This window comes from Sus scrofa, chromosome 6 (genome assembly GCF_000003025.6).
Source record: "Sus scrofa isolate TJ Tabasco breed Duroc chromosome 6, Sscrofa11.1, whole genome shotgun sequence".
Lineage (NCBI taxonomy): Eukaryota > Metazoa > Chordata > Mammalia > Artiodactyla > Suidae > Sus > Sus scrofa.
The window spans coordinates 161,866,441-161,885,930 of record NC_010448.4 but is presented as its reverse complement, the minus strand read 5'-3'; the positions used below and the strand labels follow the sequence as shown (position 1 = coordinate 161,885,930).

Here is a 19,490-nt window from a genome sequence, read left to right as displayed (position 1 = left end):
TTTAGTGACAAACTGGATATTGGAGGAACATGATACTAATCTGGCTCTTCATTTAAGGCAGATTTTAAAACCTCCTTCAAAAGCTTCATTTCCCTTTAACCAGCATTCTTACACTGTAATGTCAGTTGAAAATCTGGCTTAACCTTACAAAAAATTTTGTTTGCTAATTAAAAACTATTTGTATGTAGACCCGACACATTAGAGCTGGCAAAGACTTTAGAATCATCCAGTTTCATTTCTTTTTAACTTAAGAAGATTCTGGTCCAAAGAGGAGAAGTGATTTGTCCAGCATCATAGAATTATTAGTGCTCGAGATGGAACTGGCCTTGAGATCTCTTAGCTCTTCTTTGCTCCCTTGTGATTTAAAATGGATCTTACTTTCAAGAACACAATTAAGGAGTTCTCACTGTGGTGCAGTGGGTTGAGGATCTGGCGTTGCTGCAACTGTGGTGTAGGTTGCAGCTCCGACTCGGATTCAGTCCCTGGCCCAGGAACTTCTATGTGCCACAGCGGCAGCAAAAAAGAAAGAACAAACAAACAAACCAAGAACACATTAAATACCTCCTGTGTATAAGGGCCATTGTTCTAGGCACGTTCTTCGGTAATACCCTTATACCTGGAAATCTGTAAAACGTCATATTTGATGGGTGGCACGGTTGGGCTATATACTGACACCAAGTAAAAGATGGGAAAAAATGTCTTTTAGCTATCCATATCTTGTAATTGGCACACATAGACCGTGTGGTCTTACTTGATAATAAATTTTAACAGTGAAGAATTGCACTGAAATTACTATTCTAAGCCCTTGTGCATTTTATTTTCTTGTGTCCCAAGGTACCGATTTGCTGGTAGAAAATGAAGAGCAAATTTCGAGGAGGAGTTTGTATATTATCTGAATTGTGATACCTTTAAGATGACAAAAGAATTTCAAAATTCTTGAACAAGCTGGAAGTTTTACTAATATGCACATATGACACACGAGGTTTACATTCCTAGGGTTTTTGAAGGCTGGCAAAACCTTCTGCAAGTATTCTCACTTTATTGACCATGTAAAAACAATCACACGTGATGATTATTTGATTATCCCATGATACATTTTTATGGGTAATAAAATAGGCAAGGTCGATACTGAATAACAAAATCAGTTAAGTACCAGTTTGTGGCAAAAGTGGAATTCTTTTTTGTATTTTTCTTTAAACTGTCCTCAGAACCTTAGATTAAATGTAATATAGTTTGTTAAACCCTGAGGTAGGTTTTAAAACTGTGATTTTAGTTATTCACTCTTCTCAGTAAGGGAGCAAACTGAATAGTGAGGTCAATATCAATAACCCTTTTAAAAGAACTTAAGTGCAATTTCTGTAATAACCTAGGATTAATGGTGACTTGATAAAAGTTATGTATTTGTGAATAATTTCAGTGTAGAACTAGGGCTTTTCCAGGTACTGAAATTTCACAGGAGCCCAGTATCATTATGGTTATCACATAATATCATAGAGGAAGGTTAGGCTGAAATAGGTATTTGTAGCCCACAAGGCTTTGGGGGTTATAATGTTACAAGTCTGTTCAAAAATCTTACATTTAAGAAACTACTCATCTTTGTTAAAGATGTGATCCTTTTCAAGGAGGTATTTTGAACTCGAAGCTGCTGTTGCTAAGGCGTTGCTAAGGGAAATGAGCTACTCAGCACTAATGTATAACTTTACTCTTCTGCCTAAAAGTAGTTAAATCATCCCCCCAGCTTCAGAGTCAGAGAGGGAAAGAACGAAAAAGGGTCAAGTGGAGAGTTGCCTCTTTCTGACAGCTATGTGGCAAGCCTCTCTTGTTTTTCACATTTTTTTCCCACCTCTTGTAAGGAAAGAAACCATCTTCCTAGGCATAAGAGGGTTGAAAAGGTAAACCAGGCTACTGAGCAGGGCAAGGCCTGTAATGAATGTGCACTGTCCCTGGCTAAAGCAGAAGGAAGGGCCTGACCACTGAGAGAAACGGTTCTAAACTGATGACTGACCTCGGGAAAGGGTTTTTTTTTTTTTTTTTTTAAATAACCCAGCAGTAGGGGTGGCTTGAAAAAGAAAATTATGCATTAATGAATAAAGTACCAAATCATTGTGCCCTAAGCATTTGGTTCAAAAGTTCTTCTAAAATATTTGGAATCAATTATTTATGTTCTTTTATTGTGTGCCCATTGTGTTCTAGGTACTGATATTCTATGTGCTGGGGTTATAAGGCAAATAACATACAATTTCTACCCTGCAAGCTCACAGTACAGTGTTAGACTAACAAAGCGCTATATTCATTGAGTACAATCTGTAATAGAATTGTTTGAAAATTGTTTTAAGTTCAGAATTATGCTCACAGTTGAATTTTTAATAAATAAAATTTGGACACTATTTGGAAAAATTGATGTCTTGGGGCTTTGTTAGATGATTCTGTCTCTTTCTCTACTTTCAGAGATGGAGGAGAGAATAGCACACACAAAAAATAATAACAGGCAAAAACATGACCCTTGTATTTCTCATAGGACCAGGATTCTATCATCACCTGGTGTCAGAATACTGAAATTACAGGCGTAAATTAGATTTAGTGTGGGGAGAAAGGTTAATTATTTTTTTTTGGTTTTAAATGTCAAGAGATGCCAGCAGCATTACTCTGAAGGTTAGTTTCTGAGTATAGACTAACAGGGAATCAGATTTCAATTTTTTAGTTCTACGCTTTTCTATATAAGGTAGAAGTTATAATGAAAAGAGTATGGACTACGGTTGGACATATATAAGTTTGAGACCTAAATTTGCCTCTTACTAGCTTTGTGATCTTGAGCAAATCACTTAAATTCTCTAATCTTTAGTTTTCTTATTGGGAATCTCAGAGTCGTGAGATTAAATTAGATTTATAAGCAAAATCTAGTGCAGTGTTTTTACACATAGTAGATGCTCAGTGAATGCTAATTCTTATTCCTTTCATAAAAGTACTTACTGAGTAAGAGGTCTTCTTTCCCGCTGTCATCATATCATAATATTCTTCTATATACAACTTTTAAAAATGGAAGAGGTTGGAATAGATTCAGATTAGACCTCGGAGGGGGACTAGCTGGACGGAGCTGGCTGCCAATATCCCCTTCCTGCCCTCCTCCCCCACTTTTGTTCCTATGTGAAATAACCCTCCATTTTCCAAAACAAATCCTATCATTCTTTAAGCCTGGCTTCAGTTCCATCTTCTCTCATGATGCTTTCCCCATCACTCCAGATGGTATCCTCACCATTGACTGCCCTTCAGTATTTCATTTTGATGCTATTCTCTGTACATTCTTCCTTACACTATTAGGCTTCATGCATAAAAATGAAGCTCCTTTCCCAGCCAGATTTTAAGCTGCTTGGTGAGTTTTATGACTTGTATTTCTTTTTATTCTTCATGCTAAGAATTTAGCACTGAACTTTGCCCAGAGGACTAACTAAATGTTTATCTGCAGCAGATATTTTTCGTTAGAACTGGAGCAGACCTTTAGCCTTTCTGTTATTGTTGTATTTTTATTCTCTAAGTGTTTTGAGAGTCTTTGTATCTTCTTCGACAAGATTGAATTATCTTATACATCGGTACTAATTCATGCAGTTTTCCCCTGTCCTCCATGTTAATAATAATAGCTACCATTTAAGGTAATGCCTCCAACAAATCTATATCTACTTAATTCTGGAAACAAATCTTAAGGGAAGTATTACTGTGCCCATTTTACAGATGAGGAAGCCTAAGGAGCCTAATGTATTGTTGCCCCCTGAGAAGGTGTGTTCCACAACCCCTAGCTGATTTGAAAGAAATAGGCCTTGGGATAGTATTTGAGGTGATGGGTCCAACTGTTGGTCGTCATTCATTCCCCAGAATTGGAGTGGTGCCTGGAGCCAGGCTCTGTACTATAAGGGGTAGAGGACAAAGACATTCATTCAGACAGTGTTGGCTGAGCAGATACTCTACGTAAGGAGTTTTGTCAGTCTGGAAAGAAAAAGTAGGGCATGGAATAGGAACTTTATCCTGCCTTCTAAGATTGTGGGCTTTCTAGCTTTAGTATCATTCCAAATTTAGGGCCTGGTCGTAATGAGAGATTCAATGAGATATATTTTGAGGACTTGCCTAGTTAGAAGCATATCACAAAGAAACCTCTTGGTCATTTTTAGTTGAGAAAAATTTGAACATGGCTTCCATCTTTCCTTTCCTTTCTCTTCTCGTCTGTGCCCATCTTCCTTACACATTCAACAGATATTTACTGAGCATATTCTTCTACGGCGTGTGAAGAGGAGATTTTACTTTGAGACAAGGAAAGTCCTCTCTAGAAGAATTCTTGAATATAGCAATTGTCACTGCTGTGATGTTGAGTGAGATGGTGCATGTCAAGTGCCTAGTACAGTGTTTGATGTACAGTAAACTCCTATTGAAAGAGCAGTTTTTATTCACACTTTTGAGTCCTACTATTACTTTCTTCTTCTGTCTTCCCTCTGCTCCCTTTACCTTTCCCTCTTCCTCCTCCTTCTCTTCCTCCTCCTCCTCTTCCTCCTTCTTCCATGAATCACCTTCCTTGCCTTTTACAGTACATCCATTTCGTTATTCGTAGTTACAGAATTATAAATGAGTGCGAAGTTTTTAAAAGACCTACATTGAATTGTTTTCAATACTATATTAATCTAAGTAAACAGTGTATCCTCTAATGGTATAAGCAGCTACTCCATACTTCATCTATGCAGTGGTCTTTGATTTGTAAAAATTTATATCCATAGTCGGGTTTTTTATTTTTTTGTTTTTTATTTTATTTTTTTATTCTTTGGTAGAGTTCATCTGAACTGAAATGAAAAGGCCTCAAATCCTTTAATGCAGAGATCTTCAGAAACCTCTGTGTGTTTGCGCATTGACCCTGCTGAGTTTTCTTAAGCTATGATGAAGTGAAAAGTCCAGATAGGGACTTTACCTAAATTACATTTCTTCGATAAATGTGTATTTACCTTTGTATAGAATTTGGTAAGTAAGGCAGTTTTCCTGTCCTTTAAAATTTTTTTCCCAGAAAGATAGCCTAGCGCTTTAAGAGTGTGGTCAAAGGCACAGTAGAGAAATCATGCATTGATTCTGCAAAGAAGCCTCTGCTTTCAGCTGCTGTTGTAGCATAGGCTTAGGTGTATGGAAGATCAAGTGTGAATCTACCCTTCAATTACTTTACCTGCCTAGGTGAACTTTTGGCAATTTCAGTGGACTAGACATCCATTTGTCACATTTCTCTACATAGTAACATTCCTCTATCCGTTTCCCACAGTCCATAGTAGACAAAACTACTTACCAAAGAGAAAGGCATCACACAGTCAGGTCATCTGTCTCTAATAGAACACCACCAGAGAATTCCTGATCCTACCAACAGACGCAGTCTGTACCTCTTTCTTTCCTCTATGGTATGTTTACATTTTCTTACAAATTTTGATGTAATGTTTCTACAGGGAAAAACAAAACAAAACAAGACAAAAAACAGGACAAAACCAACATCACATTTCATGAAAGGAAAATCAGGCTTTAAATTTTATCAAAAGCCCTAAGCATAGTATATAGCATTGTCTGGGCATACTGATTGTATTTTCCCTAAAAGAAGAAGTGTCAGCAGCTCAGGTTTATTTTTCAGGGAAAGAGAGAGAGGATAAAAAGAAATTGAACCACAGGAAAATGTCAGGTCATAGTCACTGATGACGCTATTTAAATGGTGTGCCATAATCATATTAGGGCAGAGCACGTGGAATTCCCGATTTCTGCATGACAGTGAAGAAGGGCCAGCAATTATCTGTGTGTGTGTGTGTGTGTGTGTGTGTGTGTGTGTGTGCGCGCGGATATGTGAGTGTCTGTTCTCTACCTTCCCACCCCGTTTTGCTAAATCAAGTGGGGGGCAAGCAGAGGTAATCCAGACACCCGGAACAGGCGGAAAAGGTCTGCAGCTGTGCTCGGAGGGGCTGGTGTGAAGACAGAGGCTCAGTCTGCCTTGGAGTTTTGTGCTATTGCACGTGAATGCTCTGGAACTGCTCTAATCGACTGAAAATGAGCCGGCTACGGTCATATGGAACAGGTCTGTTTAGCCACATCGCTGGGTAGCATGGCAGATGGTAGACCGTCAATGGGTGGTATTGATTGGCTGGATTTGCCTTAGGGTAACAAGACTATGGGTCCTTAAAAACCCACTTCATTTTATTTTCCTTTGTGCAGCTACGTACAGTTGTAGTTTTCTCTTCTCTCTTCCCCAGTCCCCAATATCTCCTTTTGTCCCCCTCCAAATCAAAAACCTTCCTTGGTAATCAGAGTAAAGAGGGCACCTTGAGATAAACACTCTTTAAATTATCACCAAGGCAAGAAAACTCGAGAATATTTTATTTACTAGGCTGATTACATTTTAATGTTTGAAGAAAGTGACATTTTTAAATTAGTGTTTAAGACATATGGTGAGTGTACAAATTAGCTTATTTCGTACAACCAGAATTTGATGAGAGCAACTCCTCCTTCTCACTCCCCAGTTAAAAATTGTCACTTGAAGCTTAATATATGCGAGGAGGTTAAATGGTATTAAGTGATGCAGGCTTGACTTAAAGATGAAGGAGACAGTCACTGTTGTATGTGGCTAAATGTTGCCTAGATGGGCTGGAAAAATACTAGTATCGACATCTGTGTTTGCAAGAGGATGTGGAAGTCGAGGGCTTTAATTTTGTCCAGCCAGTTTTCCCAGGTATCTGTGTATGCTGGTTTCTCTTTTAAATAGAAGGGAACATAGAAATGGTACATGCATGCTTTGTGAGTAATAAAATCCTCCTTAAAAATAGGCTATATAATAATATAAGTGAGAAGATTTATTTTTGTCCAGGTGGTTCTTTATCCTTTTAACATTACCCCTCCATCACTTGGGGCTTTCAACTTGAGACATTCTATTTATTCCTGGCAGAGAAGCAGATTAATTGGAATAGAATCGTACAAAGAAGATGCCAAGTTAACTATATAAACAAAATAGCACACGACAGAAATATTCCACTTTGAAGTAGATCTTAGGGAACAAGAACAGGACTGGGTTAGTTTGCTCTTATGATTGTTTATAGCTGTTCATATAATTGTGTTTTTAAAAGAGATGCTCGAGGCTTTTTTTTTTTCCCCCAGTATCTTTACTTTTAAACTTTTGGTTATTTCCTATCATGAAAGCTCCTATCAGCTATTACTCTGGAGAAAAGTTACACCCTTAAACTCTTGCCTCCATCTTGTATGTGCTGTGCTTATGTGCATACTTTCGAATTGGGTTTTTATCACACGTGTCAATACTTCTCTCCCTTTGCTAAAAGAAAATATCCCCATAAAGTTTTTGGTTTTCCCTCTTGTTCTGTGCTGATTAGATTTTCCTCCCATCCTTTGTTGAATGAAACAAAGCTTATGCTTCATTCTTTACAGCTCTTATTAGAATTGGTGATGGTGTTTTGTTTTGTTTCCTCACTGTAAATCAGGAGAGGGAATTGTATTTATTTTGACAAGCTACAGGGAGAGATACAAGACAGATGCCTCTTAGGATGCTGGCGTTTCTCATGTCACATTCTAGACCCAAAAGCTATTCCAAGGGGGGAGGAAAAAAAAAAAAAAAAAAAAAAAAACAGTCTTTTAAGATGGTTCATTTGAATCTGTGCACTCTACCCACCTGGTGGTTATACAGTGAACTGTTACTTTAAAGAGTAGTTTAAACACCAGCCATGTTTGGGGCAGGCTGCTCTTGCAAAGAGAGCAGTACATATAACAGGAGTCTACTGTGTGTGAGATAAGGGGAAAATTCAGCTCACTGACTAGGGTTTTAATGTGGGAACTCTAGGGAAATAATATATTGACTGTTCCGTAGCACGCAAGAAAATTGAAGAACCCTTTGCAGACGGAGTGCTTTGCAAAGGATTCTATCTGTTTCTCTTAAAACAAAATCTGTGGCAAGATGTTTGAAATCAGCAGGACGCTTAATGCTGCTTTGTTAAATAATGAGGTAATATTTTGTCACTTTTTTCTGGGCAGCATCTGTTTCCCCCCCCTTCATTTTTTTCCCTCTGTTTATGAAAGATTCTTTTTTTCTTTCATTCTTTTTTTTTTTTTTTTCCTTCTCATTGAAGTCAGGGAAATACAATTCACGCTTCCATTTCTGTTCCTTCCTTTCAGTGCTTTTGGAGAATTTGGTTGTCTTTTTTTATTTGCAGTTTCAGCCGGCTGCTGTTTCCTAGCCCATTGTGCCACGTAAGGCTTCTCCACTGCGCGGAGTAGGTAGTTATTAACGCTGAATTGGCTTCTGGTACAGTCCATCTGGACTCTGTGTGGGAAAGCTGGCTGCCGGCGACTGATGCTGAGATATCTGCAACCTTTGGGATGTGTGCATGGTGGCGAGGGGCTGACTGATATGAGATTACTTCTTTTAAGGGAAATTGTTATTAATGAGTCAAGAAACTGCTCATTTATGGTAAGAAGGATACAGCCGCGCTGGCAGATCCACAGCTCTGGGATATCATTTTTAGGTTGCCTTTGCTGCTTGAGTGAGACAAGTTTCTTTCTGTGGTGGTGGAGGATTGTGGTGGAAAAAAAAAATCATGCATGACTGGGAGACTCGCCTGCCTGATTCTTGAGATAATATATTGAGAATCTGTTGCTTTACAAATGTCACACCACCGATGTAGCGGTCAGCCCCTCACTCTGAAAGATGAATGGTACTATTGGAAATGCAATAATAAGGTTGACTTTTCCCAACAATAGGATTCTGCCTTTGTCTTTAGAGAAAAGGCCTCTGAGGACATTTGTGCATTTGTTTGAGGATTCTGTTGAAAGACTTTAGAGTGGAGGTTTTTGGAGAAGTGATCAATATACAAAGTGCATGGATTTTTTTAGCCTAGCAAAACCAGCTAATTATTTATACTGTAATATGCAGTTACTCTTTTGGAAAAGTGGCCAGGATATATTTTGATATAACATTAATTTATGGGTCACTAAGTGTGCTGAGATTAGTATGGATGGGGAAAAAAGGGTTTTAAGAAATTCCAACTTTTATGACCTCCAGAGAAATATAAAGTAAATACGTTGTTCCCAGAACTGTTTTTATTTGTGTGTCTGTCAGCATTGTGTTCCTGTTTACTTTTCTTCGTATTTTGATGTTAGTGAGATCGCACTTAGTTTCTGAGGTTGATTTGGGGTACCTGTACCTGCCCTGTGTAGGTATGTTGAGCTCTTTAGAACATTTAACCTGTGAATTTGTCCTTAGCACACAGCTCAACAGATACTGTAGTACTGTTGTGACTCATAGGACTGGATACATTTGTTCAAGATATTAATTTAAAAGTTTATTTAGTTCAGTATTATTCCACTGGAAGGGGGGTTATGGTTTTAACCTTTCCACTTTTCTATTTTCATGTACTTTCCATTCTAACAGCTGAATGTATCTGTATTCAAGTCTATTAGTTCATATTGTATGACCAACACCTCGTTTTATGGTGTTCCTCTATTTCTAAATGTGTGTGTGTGTGTGAATGTTTGTAAGTGTGTGTTCATGAAATAGTGACTTGGAGAGAATAGCTTTAATTTCTTTAGTATCAAAGGTCCTTTTCTCTTATAATAATTTTTCACAGACCCATTTATTCTTGGACTTGGAAGCCCAGAGCGTAGCATGATTTTCGGCCTGTGTTTCTACTCAGCTCAACCCATCCCGCTGTCAACTGCAGCCGAAGATTAAAAATTATGTTCAATTATGTCTTTGGTAATATTTGTTACTTCTGCCTATTTATTGAGGAACAAATGGACTATATTAGCAATTAAATAAATAGTGATCGATTAGCCTTAGGAGTAAAAGTAAAACATAAACTCCCCAGGTAAGCCACTTAAAAACCCAAACTAGAACAAAAAATGATACTATCGAAGGCTTGGTAGTATAGAGGTTATGGAATGTATAAAATAAGCAGACAAACTGTATGTACACCACCGCACACTTGCTAAATCTCTCTTTGCAAGTCTTTTAAGAGGTCAAGGAAAAAAGACATCCTTTGAAGGAGAGAAGCAAAATCACGTGTTCAGTTAAGCAAGATGAGCACTCGGCACCGGTTATTAAATGAGGCTGTTGTCAAAGCGTGTTTTACTTTTCTCTACAGCAGTAGAGGAAGCAAGGATGGAATGTGTTTTAGTGGATTTTTAAAAATTCAGATCATGCCCCTATCCAAGCTGAGAAATAAATTCATTTAAATAAATCATTCATCATCCCCTGTTTTGAAAAGCTCAGACAGAAGGCAGAAAGGTAGAGGCTGACAGCTGCCCTCCTTCTCCCCCCAGCTTCTTTTCTTTTTTGTTTATTAGGAAATAGTTTTCGGAAGCAAACTTGTATGAACCTAGTTCACAGAGCAAGCCCAATCTCAAAGTTGCTTTCTTTTGAAACCCTGGCCATGTTAGCTTCAGAAGGAGCATTACTTACTAAAAATCAGCAATATTGGGAAATAATAAAGTTAAAATGTAGATATATTAGCACATTAAAGTGCTTTTGTTGTATCTTTAAGCCCAGAGGCAGATCATTAAATATGCATTTCGCTAGAAAGCAACTGTCGAGAAAGATAAGGTGGTTGAAAATATTCTGTGCAGGAAAAGCCTTCCATCGGAGGGGTGGGGTGGGACAGCCCTCAGGACAGGGGAAGGGAGGGCACGCCCACTGTTAAGGTTTGCCAGCCGCCAGTGACCTGCAGTTGTTACAGTACTTTTGAGCTGGGAGGAGGGAAAAGGTAAAAATACAAGTATTGCTGTTGTTGCTTCAGCCTGGCCTTAATTACCAGACACAAGAAGCAGTTCAGAAATCTGGTCTCTGTTGTTGTAGAGGTCACCAAATCATTAACATCGTCAATCTGGCAGTAGCTAATTTAAATAGCACCTGATGTTGCAACGCCTCCCTTCGTTTCCCCAGCCAATCAGATCCTGGCTTCGGCTGACAGATGGTCCCATAAATGGATGTAAAAAGGGGAAGCTTCGAGCCAATTTCAGCGAGGCTCTGTTCAGTTGTTCTTATCTACATCCTAGAATCGGGGGTTTCAGCTCACTGCTCCTTTTCTTTTTTTTTTTTTTTTCTTCCTCTCCCCCCATCCCCCCCCAAATAATTGATTTACTCATCCACACTGTGTTTTGTGGATCTTTAAAAATATATAACCATAGTAGTCATTTAAAAAAATATATTCTGAAAGCTTTGCAAATTTTAAGAGAAGAGTCGAAGCTCTGCGAGACCCAATATTTGCCAATAAGAATGGTTATGGTAGGTATGACTAGATTTATAATCTGTTATTTGTGTTGCTGGAGGGAAGAAACGCATCTCCACCTTGACCAGTCTTATGCTTGCACAAGAGTTTAGTTCTCTGCTGCTATTTGGTTCCTACATTTACTACCTCTTTTGTGTAGAGAGTATGGGTAGGTCCTTTTATTGAAAAGCAGTGGGGAAATAGATTGTCATTTTTAACAGGTCATTGTCAGTTTTCCCTTCAACATAAAGGTGGGGGTGGGGAGGGGGAGATGGGCTGAAATAATTGCTGGTTTGTTGGAAGAGGTTCTATTACATGAGACTCTAATGGCAAAAGAAGGATTGTCTTTTTGTAAGGGAGAGGGGTTTGTCTGTGTGCCTGGGTTTTGTGGGGCTGGAGGTGGATGCAGCCGGCTTAAGAATCTCTCCATTTCCGTGCTGGAAATTTAAACCTTGAGAGGCAGCTCCTGAATTCTGAACGTTGAGATGGGCAGTTGTGTTTCGGGGGACTGCGCAGTCAAAACGGCAAAGAGAGTGATTTATTTGGGCTTCAGTAAATGCTGCATCTTGTATTTCAAAGAGTTTCCTGTCATGACCTCATAAAAAAGAGGAGGCGGCTTGTATGTGTAGCGGTGCCTGGCGTGTTGAGTTGTTGCTTCCTTCTCTGGGCAGCGGCTCTGTTAAGAAGGAATGTCAGCTTTTACATAACGTTCCTTTCCGCTTTTGACACACTGTGTGAGGGTCCATCTTCTTCTGATCACAGATGGAGTGGAATGGCTTGAAGATGGTAAGTGAAAGGAGGAAGGCAGCTTGGAGGTTCCAGCCGTGTGTGTGTGTGTGTGTGTGTGTGTGTGTGTGTGTGTGTGTGTCTGCATAAGGATGATGGACTGTGCATCATAAATCACTGTGCAGATCGCTTGTGTGTGTGTGTGTGTTTATTAGTATTTCTCTTTTCTGAAAACCAGAATCCATCTCCAAGTGTAATGGCACTGCATGCACACAAGGCATACACACTGCCTCTTGCATCGAACACACATTTTAGCCAAGCAAGGCTGGTGTCTTTTTTGACAATCACAGTGTCACCATCGCTGTTGGCTGGCGTGTCCACCGCTGCTGTGAGCTTTCAACGGAATTACATGACTGTTAAAGTTAAAGGCACATTTCTTTTTCAGTCTGCTGCTTGGGGTGATGGGGGAGGCTGGGAATGAGGGGTGGAGGAGGTGAGGTTCAGTACCAGCAGATGCAATTGTGAAACAAGACTTTTGGATGTAGAAGGGGAAGTGGAAAACCTTTCTGCCAAAGTAGTAAATCTATTTTTAGCATCATCTTTTTTGGGGAAAAAAGGAGCAAGGAAACTCCTTGAGTGCGGCTCCTGTCGCCTGATGTTGACCCTGAAGATGTGGCACAAAATGGCACGATCAGATGCCACGAGTACCCACTTTGACTTTGAATTTCACTAACAACAGCTTTCACGGGGTTTCAAAGCTGGGTATGGGGGGGGAGGCTGTAAATTCATATCCATCTCACTTATTTTTTGCTAGGAAAGCCTGGGGAGGACTTTTCACTCTGCATAGATGTTATAACAAAGCTGTGGTCTTTTTCCCATTCTTAGCGGATTGCCTTTGTCTGGCTGCTTGTTTTGATGGGTGTAAAACAAATAAGATTAGACCGAGCAGCCCAACTGAAAGCGATAGCTGGGAGGAAAACCCAATGAAAGGTTGCCGGGGAAACGAACAGAGGAAAAGCCGAGTAGGGAGCAGGTGGCTATCATGAGAACACACTGCAAACAGTGTAAAAAGGGGGGGGGGGGGACAGGACCTCGATTATCTTTGCTGTTCTTTGTGGCCGGCCCAACTTTAATTATTCTTTATAAATAGGTGTTAATTACATTTCTAACTCTGGTTTACAGTGATTTTTAGAAATCTATTTTTAAGCATCTGTTCTGTCTCTCCGTGGTTTTTTTTTTTTTGGTTTTTTTTTTTTTTTTTTTTGGTTTAAAAAAGAGAGAGAGAGGAGAGGGGGAAGGGAGGGTAGGGAATCTTGCTTTTTTCTCTCTCCCTCTCTCTTTCTCCCTTTTCCCTGCTGTGAAATTGTACGTGCGAAAAATCGCAAGGAATCCTGTGAGGCCGTTTGAAAAAAAAAATGTAAATTATATTGAATGAAGTTGACGGAAGCATAATAGTGAACTCCCACAGCTGATACATGCTGCAAATGATTTCTTAGAAATTTCCAGCACATATCCATAGGAGAAATATAGGTAGAATAGATTTACCCTAAGCCTTGATTTCGTATTAGGTGATATTGCTGTTTTTACTAAATCAGATGTTGATACTACAGTTCCAGGGAGTTCATTGTATCTCTCATTTTAGGTCCCAAGTAGAAATTACTTTTTAAAAGAATAAATGAAAAGCAGTGTTCCAGTCCTGTGCTTCGCCTCCCCCTCCAGCCTCCAGCCACAGGACCCATCAGGCTGCACCCTTGCAACCACTGCTTTTCATTTGCCATTTGATCCTGGTCCTGTTCTTGGCACAAATTGAGTGAAAAGCTGGGTGGTTTTTTTTCCAGCGTCTCTGAATGACTGGGACCCATGCATGCACTGGGTGACAGGATCTCTCGCTCCTTCTGTCTCTAAGTGTGCGTTACTAGTAGTCTTTCTCCACATGGTGGTGAGTACCAGGAGGACTGAGAGGTGTCGTACTTAGGTGAATGGAAGGTCGCATAAAACAACTGAAAAGATGATCCGTGACAGTTTCTTCCTGAGGGCAAATGAGGTACATGATCAGATTGCTAATTTTAAGCCCCCAAATGAGAGATTAAAAGGCACTGAATTATGTTAAAAGGTGAGAAAATAATAATCAGCTTTTCTTAATTTTTGCTCTTTCCATTGCAAGCATCTGCATCACCACCCCCATTTCTGTCTTCCTTGTAGATGCTTCTTTTTGTTTTGTCTTCCTTGTGGGGGATTTTTTAAATTTGTTTTGACTGTGGAGGTAAAAATAAACTTATATTTTTTGTCATACACTTGAACCTTGCTCATGTCCTGAGTACGTAAACATATGTTGCTATTAAAAATAGAATAGTTTTCTGATTATATTGAATTTATTTTTTTCTGAGAATTCTCCAGCTTATTTTAGTTAGGGGGAAAATAATTTCTATAAGAACTGTCACTTTGGCTTAGGTTGTAAAAAAGACACGTGGTTCTACTGCTGACCTTTCTTGCTTCTTTGTCTTAAAAATTTTAATACCTACTACCTGCATGTGGAAGTGTGTCTTTATGGAAGCACAGGGTCGAGTGTGTATTTATTAAGAAATGAAAATCTTAAATCTTAAATCTTTTCTACCAAAAAACCCACCTAATTACGTCACAGTTTTGATTATCAGAATTTTCACATATCTCCTTGTAGCATAATGGTCAAATCATCTAATATTCAAATTTTTGAATGAACGTTAAGTGGGAAAAGAGTTAAAAAATTGCTTTGAGGAGCATTGATTTATAAGACAATTTTAATATCTCATTTGAAAAAACTCAGATGCAACTTAACCGTTCATTTGTGATCTCAGTTCCATTCATTCCTAACTGCCATTCATTCACGTCATCCTCCTGGCCAGATACAGATGAGCTTGCTTCTGTTTACAGTTTTCCAAAGCCTTAAAACTTTTTTCTCTTTCTACGGCCCTTCCTTGGTCCTTTAAATATTCAAGGATTTTATTATGAGAGGAAGGCCAGATTGTTGTGAGATAATAACAATAAAATATTTGTTTGAAGGAAGAAAAAGAAAATGAGCTACACGCTTGAGTATTAAAACTCTGTCTTGAAATAGGTCTGGGACATGTTAGACTTCAGATACGTTAAACTTAGCATTTCTATGGGGGGTAATCTGTTTGAAATTTCAGATCTGGAAATTATTGCATGAATGGTGCTTTGTGTGTGTGTTCACTATCTCTGAAGTAATTGTGGGTGAATCAAGGTATTTTGTTCAAGTAAGAGTTACCGTGAACAGTACAAAGGTTTCCTCGGGGCAAGTCCTTTTCTTTGGTGTGATTTCTTCCCTTTACCCTATTTCCTTACTGCGGGTGGATTCTTTTCCTATATGTGAACCAAAAACGATTCCTTCTATGATGAGATATATTGATATGCTGCTTCAATGAGCCCTTGGCATCCTAATGTCTTATTTTAATTAAGAAAAAAAAAAAAAGACGAAACAAATGATCAGTGTGTACCGCAAGCAAGGAATGGCGGTCTTGATAGAGGTCATTGTACACAGACGGAAGTACTTTGGCCTTGACAAATTTCTTCATCAGTTCCAATGATCTGTGGCCACCAGGCACCTAATTTATATGCCTGGACACTTAATATGTACATTTGTTGGTGAGCTGGCCAGCGGATGCTAGACACATGAGTAAGCGCTGGCAAATGCTGCAATGCAGTATTTTTTCCCAATGTCATTGGGAATTTGGGGGGTGCGAAGGGACATAGGCAGTCTCAAGCTTTTATCCCACTACTTTCCAGTCGATGGGCCACGTTGTACAGTATTCACCAATTCCCCTTTTGAAAATGAAGTCAACCCTCTATTGCCCACTCTTCATCCGCCCATCCACTTGATAGATATGTGGAAAGCATGTGTGTGTGATAGAGAGGGACTGTGTGTGTGTGTATCCGTGTAAGCGTATGTGTTTCTGGAATCCTGCACCTGTCTTAGGCTTTCCTTATTTGGTATCATCAAATGCGTATACCTACTTGCAAGTATATGTGCATCTACAAATGGAAAGGAAACCAGACTGGGCTAGCTTCCCATCAGTAGTGGGTTCTCCTCTCTAAGAGTTCTCTTATTAGAAAAATATAAAAATTCATCAAAAAGAAATATCCAGACTCCGCAGACCTCTGTTAGTAACCAAACACCCTTCTTCCGTTGTTATTTGAGAAACCATAAATGGTGCAAATCCATAACGCTATTTGTGAGCTAGAAGCTGCCCTTTCAATCGAAGGTTTGGACTCAAGTTAAAATATATGTGTATATGAAAGAAGAGTTTTGGGGGGAGCCTATGAACCTAATTTTTAACCGTTGATTAAAACAAGGAGATAGGGTGGCTATGTTAGCATCTCGTGCTTCATTGTGTGTGTGTGTGTGTGTGTGTGTGTGTGTGTGTGTGTGTGTGTGTGTGTTTTGAGAACCTCCTTGTATTTTTTAAATCTCAGCATTTTTTTAAGGGTAGAGGGTTTTATAGGTCAGCAGCTTTCGAAGGGTAAAAAGAAAGGTGATCTGTGGGTGGATGAGCGTTGTCACAAGCAGTAATTGTCACAAATTAGCCATTTAGAAATGGAAAGAAAAAAGAAGGCTGGAGGACAAGGCTGGAGAGGGGTACCAACATGTGGGCCTGTACCTTACCGGTATAAGAGATAATGAGTGATCAATTTGAACTGGTGCTCTGTGGGATGCCCGATAATTTCTCCGAACCTTGACTTTGCAGGTCCATTACTTCTTTGCTTGCTTGTTCACACCTTTAATTACATCCAGTTTGGGATGCTAGCTGGGGGCACCAAAGATGAGCCGTTTTGTTTGTTGTTTACTTCATTAAGCATTCAGGCTTTGTGCTCACAATAGCTTTGGAGCATCAGCGATGGGAATCAAGCACTTTGGAAATGGAATTGTTACAAAAGAACAAAAAAAAAAAAAAAAACGAGCAAGCAATCAGCCAGCTAGCTTGCTTTAGATGTTCACATCCACTCTGCTTAATGGTAATGTTTATGCTGTTCCTTGTACATTCATTAAGAAATAACTTATGCAGTGTCAGTGCTCCTAATAGGCTGGTGACCTCTCTCCCTCCCTCTCCTCTCTCTCTTTCCTCTCTGTTTCTCTCTCCACATCTCCCTGTCTCTGTCTGTCCCAATGCCCTCTCCCCACACCTGAGATTTTTTTCCTTTTGCTGGACCATTTGAACATTGACCATTTTTGCTTTGGGGAAGATCATTATTCGATATTTTTGGTCTTAGATCCTCATTCATTGTATCTAACACCAGAAATATTTTCTCTCTTAATATGGATCCCCCTCTACAAGGATCAAGAAATGCTGAAGGCCACAAAGGAATTCTTAAATAAATGTTGGTTGAGAAAGCAGAAAAAATGTTGAAAAAGTAAAGTCAGTGAAATTGTCATACTTGCATTTTTGGTTTTTGTTGTCTTTGGAAAGCCTTATTTTTAACCACCAAAGTAAAATGTAAATATATGATTTTTTTTAATGGAAAAAAATACAAGTCATTGATTTCTCCTGAAAATAACTTTTCTTGGACTCTTGGTTTGAAAATAACATTTGAGGGAGTTCCCGTCGTGGCGCAGTGGTTAACGAATCCGACTAGGAACCATGAGGTTGCGGGTTGGGTCCCTGCCCTTGCTCAGTGGGTTAACGATCCAGCGTTGCTGTGAGCTGTGGTGTAGGTTGCAGACGCGGCTCGGATCCCGCGTTGCTGTGGCTCTGGCGTAGGCTGGTGGCTACAGCTCCGATTAGACCCCTAGCCTGGGAACCTCCATATACCACGGGAGCGGCCCAAAGAAATAGCAAAAAAAAGACAAAAAAAAAAAAAAAGAAAATAACATTTGAAATCAGGAATTCCCATCATGGCTCAGTGGTTAACAAACTCAACTAGTATCCAAGAGGACTCAGTCAACTAGTATCCAAGAGGACTCAGGTTCAATCCCTGGCCTTGCTCAGTGGGTTAAGGATCTAGGCCGGCAGCTGTACCTCCGATTCAACCCCTAGCCAGGGAACTGCCACATGCTGTGAGTGCGGCCCTAAAAAGACAAAAGACACACACACACACACACACACACACACACACACACACACACACACAAAATAAATAACTTTTAAAATCAAATTTCATTTCTTAATTATTCATTTCAAAGCTACAAAAATGTAGAATTCGTAAGTATTTTTTCTGTAAGAAGGTTAGTTCTTTTTTCAGGATGTGAGGAAGCAGAGAAACAATTCCAGGCAAGATGGAGAATTCTGAAAAGCACAGCACAGTGTGGAGATGTCCTCTGTTTTGCACTTTGTGGCATTGAATCTACTCCTGCTCATTCCCATTAGTTAGTTACCTTCTGTTGTCTACTCTCTTGTAATGTTGTTTTTCCAGCTGTGTTCATGGTAGATGTTGTTTTCCCAATTGTGTTCATAGTAGAGGCTGGCTATCATTTGTTGTTGGATAAAGATGTGTTTGTCAAAGACTTACTATGTGCCTTCCTTTGAAAGATGGAATTCAAAGTCACTGATCACAAGATCTGTTGGAGGCTAAGTCTCTGTAATTTAGGGATAAAATTGGGTGAGGGAGTTTAAGGTTGGACATCATACAATGAAGTTTGTGTCAAGTTGTGGGAAATGATCTATTGAAACATTCGAGCACATAAATGTTATTCCTTTTGTATTCATAAGAGTTTGTGCATGACTCCAAAAGGTAAAAACAAAAGATCTTCCGGACATTTTTGTCTGTAGGGCTCCACGTTTCCAGGCATTCCCTCTCAGGAGAAAGTAACGTTTGGACAATTGGAAGGAACTCGTCTATCCATCAGCTGCCCATGGAGCTTAGCTAGATAACCTGTTGATTTTATGGCAATAAGAATGCCTTGCTTCTGACAGAGATGACTCTTAGCATGCTTTTCTCCATGTTGCTCTCCAGGGACAACCTGAAAGGGTGGTGACCCTCTTGGCATACCCTTGGGCAAACTTTTTGTTGTCATAGAGAAGAATGGTTGATGTAAACCCTGTGCGAACTTGATGTTTACTAGTGGAGAATTACTTTGTCATACCCACCTGGATACTGTGTGTGTGTGTGTGTGTGTGTGTGTGTGTGTGTGTGTGTGTGTGTGTGTGTGTGTGTGATAGACCCCCGTGACCCCTGATGTGCCCTGGGATGTACCAGTAATGGCCTGTGTTTTCTTAAGCTGCCAGTCTAAACCCTTTCAAGTTTTGCTTTCTAATTTGTACATGAAGAATAACAGACTGAGTTGAACTTTTTTTCTAGTGCCCCCCTTTGAAGATGCAGCAGTAGCAAATACAGCTTTAATGATAAACTTTAGCTCTAAGTGCTATTTAAAAGTCTGTAGTGGAAAGCCTGAGAACTTGCAATCTTTACTAATGAAACTTTCATTAGGAAAGTGCTCACTTAAAATGGAGTAAACGACTAAATTCCTGTAATCTGCGATTTTGACTAGATTTGACGCATCCTTTCCTA

The 19,490-nt window shown here is 39.5% G+C and overlaps 1 long non-coding RNA gene across 12 annotated transcripts in view; it reads left to right on the top strand.

Moving 5' to 3' along the window:
• Positions 1-19,490, top strand: part of ELAVL4 — a 144,808-nt gene that overhangs the window by 43,023 nt on the left and 82,295 nt on the right. The window contains exon 1 of one of the 12 annotated variants that reach the window (XR_002345498.1): positions 5,137-6,076. The exons of 3 other annotated variants lie outside the window; for them this stretch is intronic. This is a non-coding gene — a long non-coding RNA (ELAV like RNA binding protein 4). Of the gene's footprint in view, positions 1-5,136; positions 6,077-7,638; positions 8,006-8,155; positions 8,471-10,683; positions 11,282-11,315; positions 12,051-19,490 lie in introns of those variants that run through there. 8 more of the 12 variants (XR_002345495.1, XR_002345493.1, XR_002345494.1 and 5 more) reach the window with 8 other exon arrangements.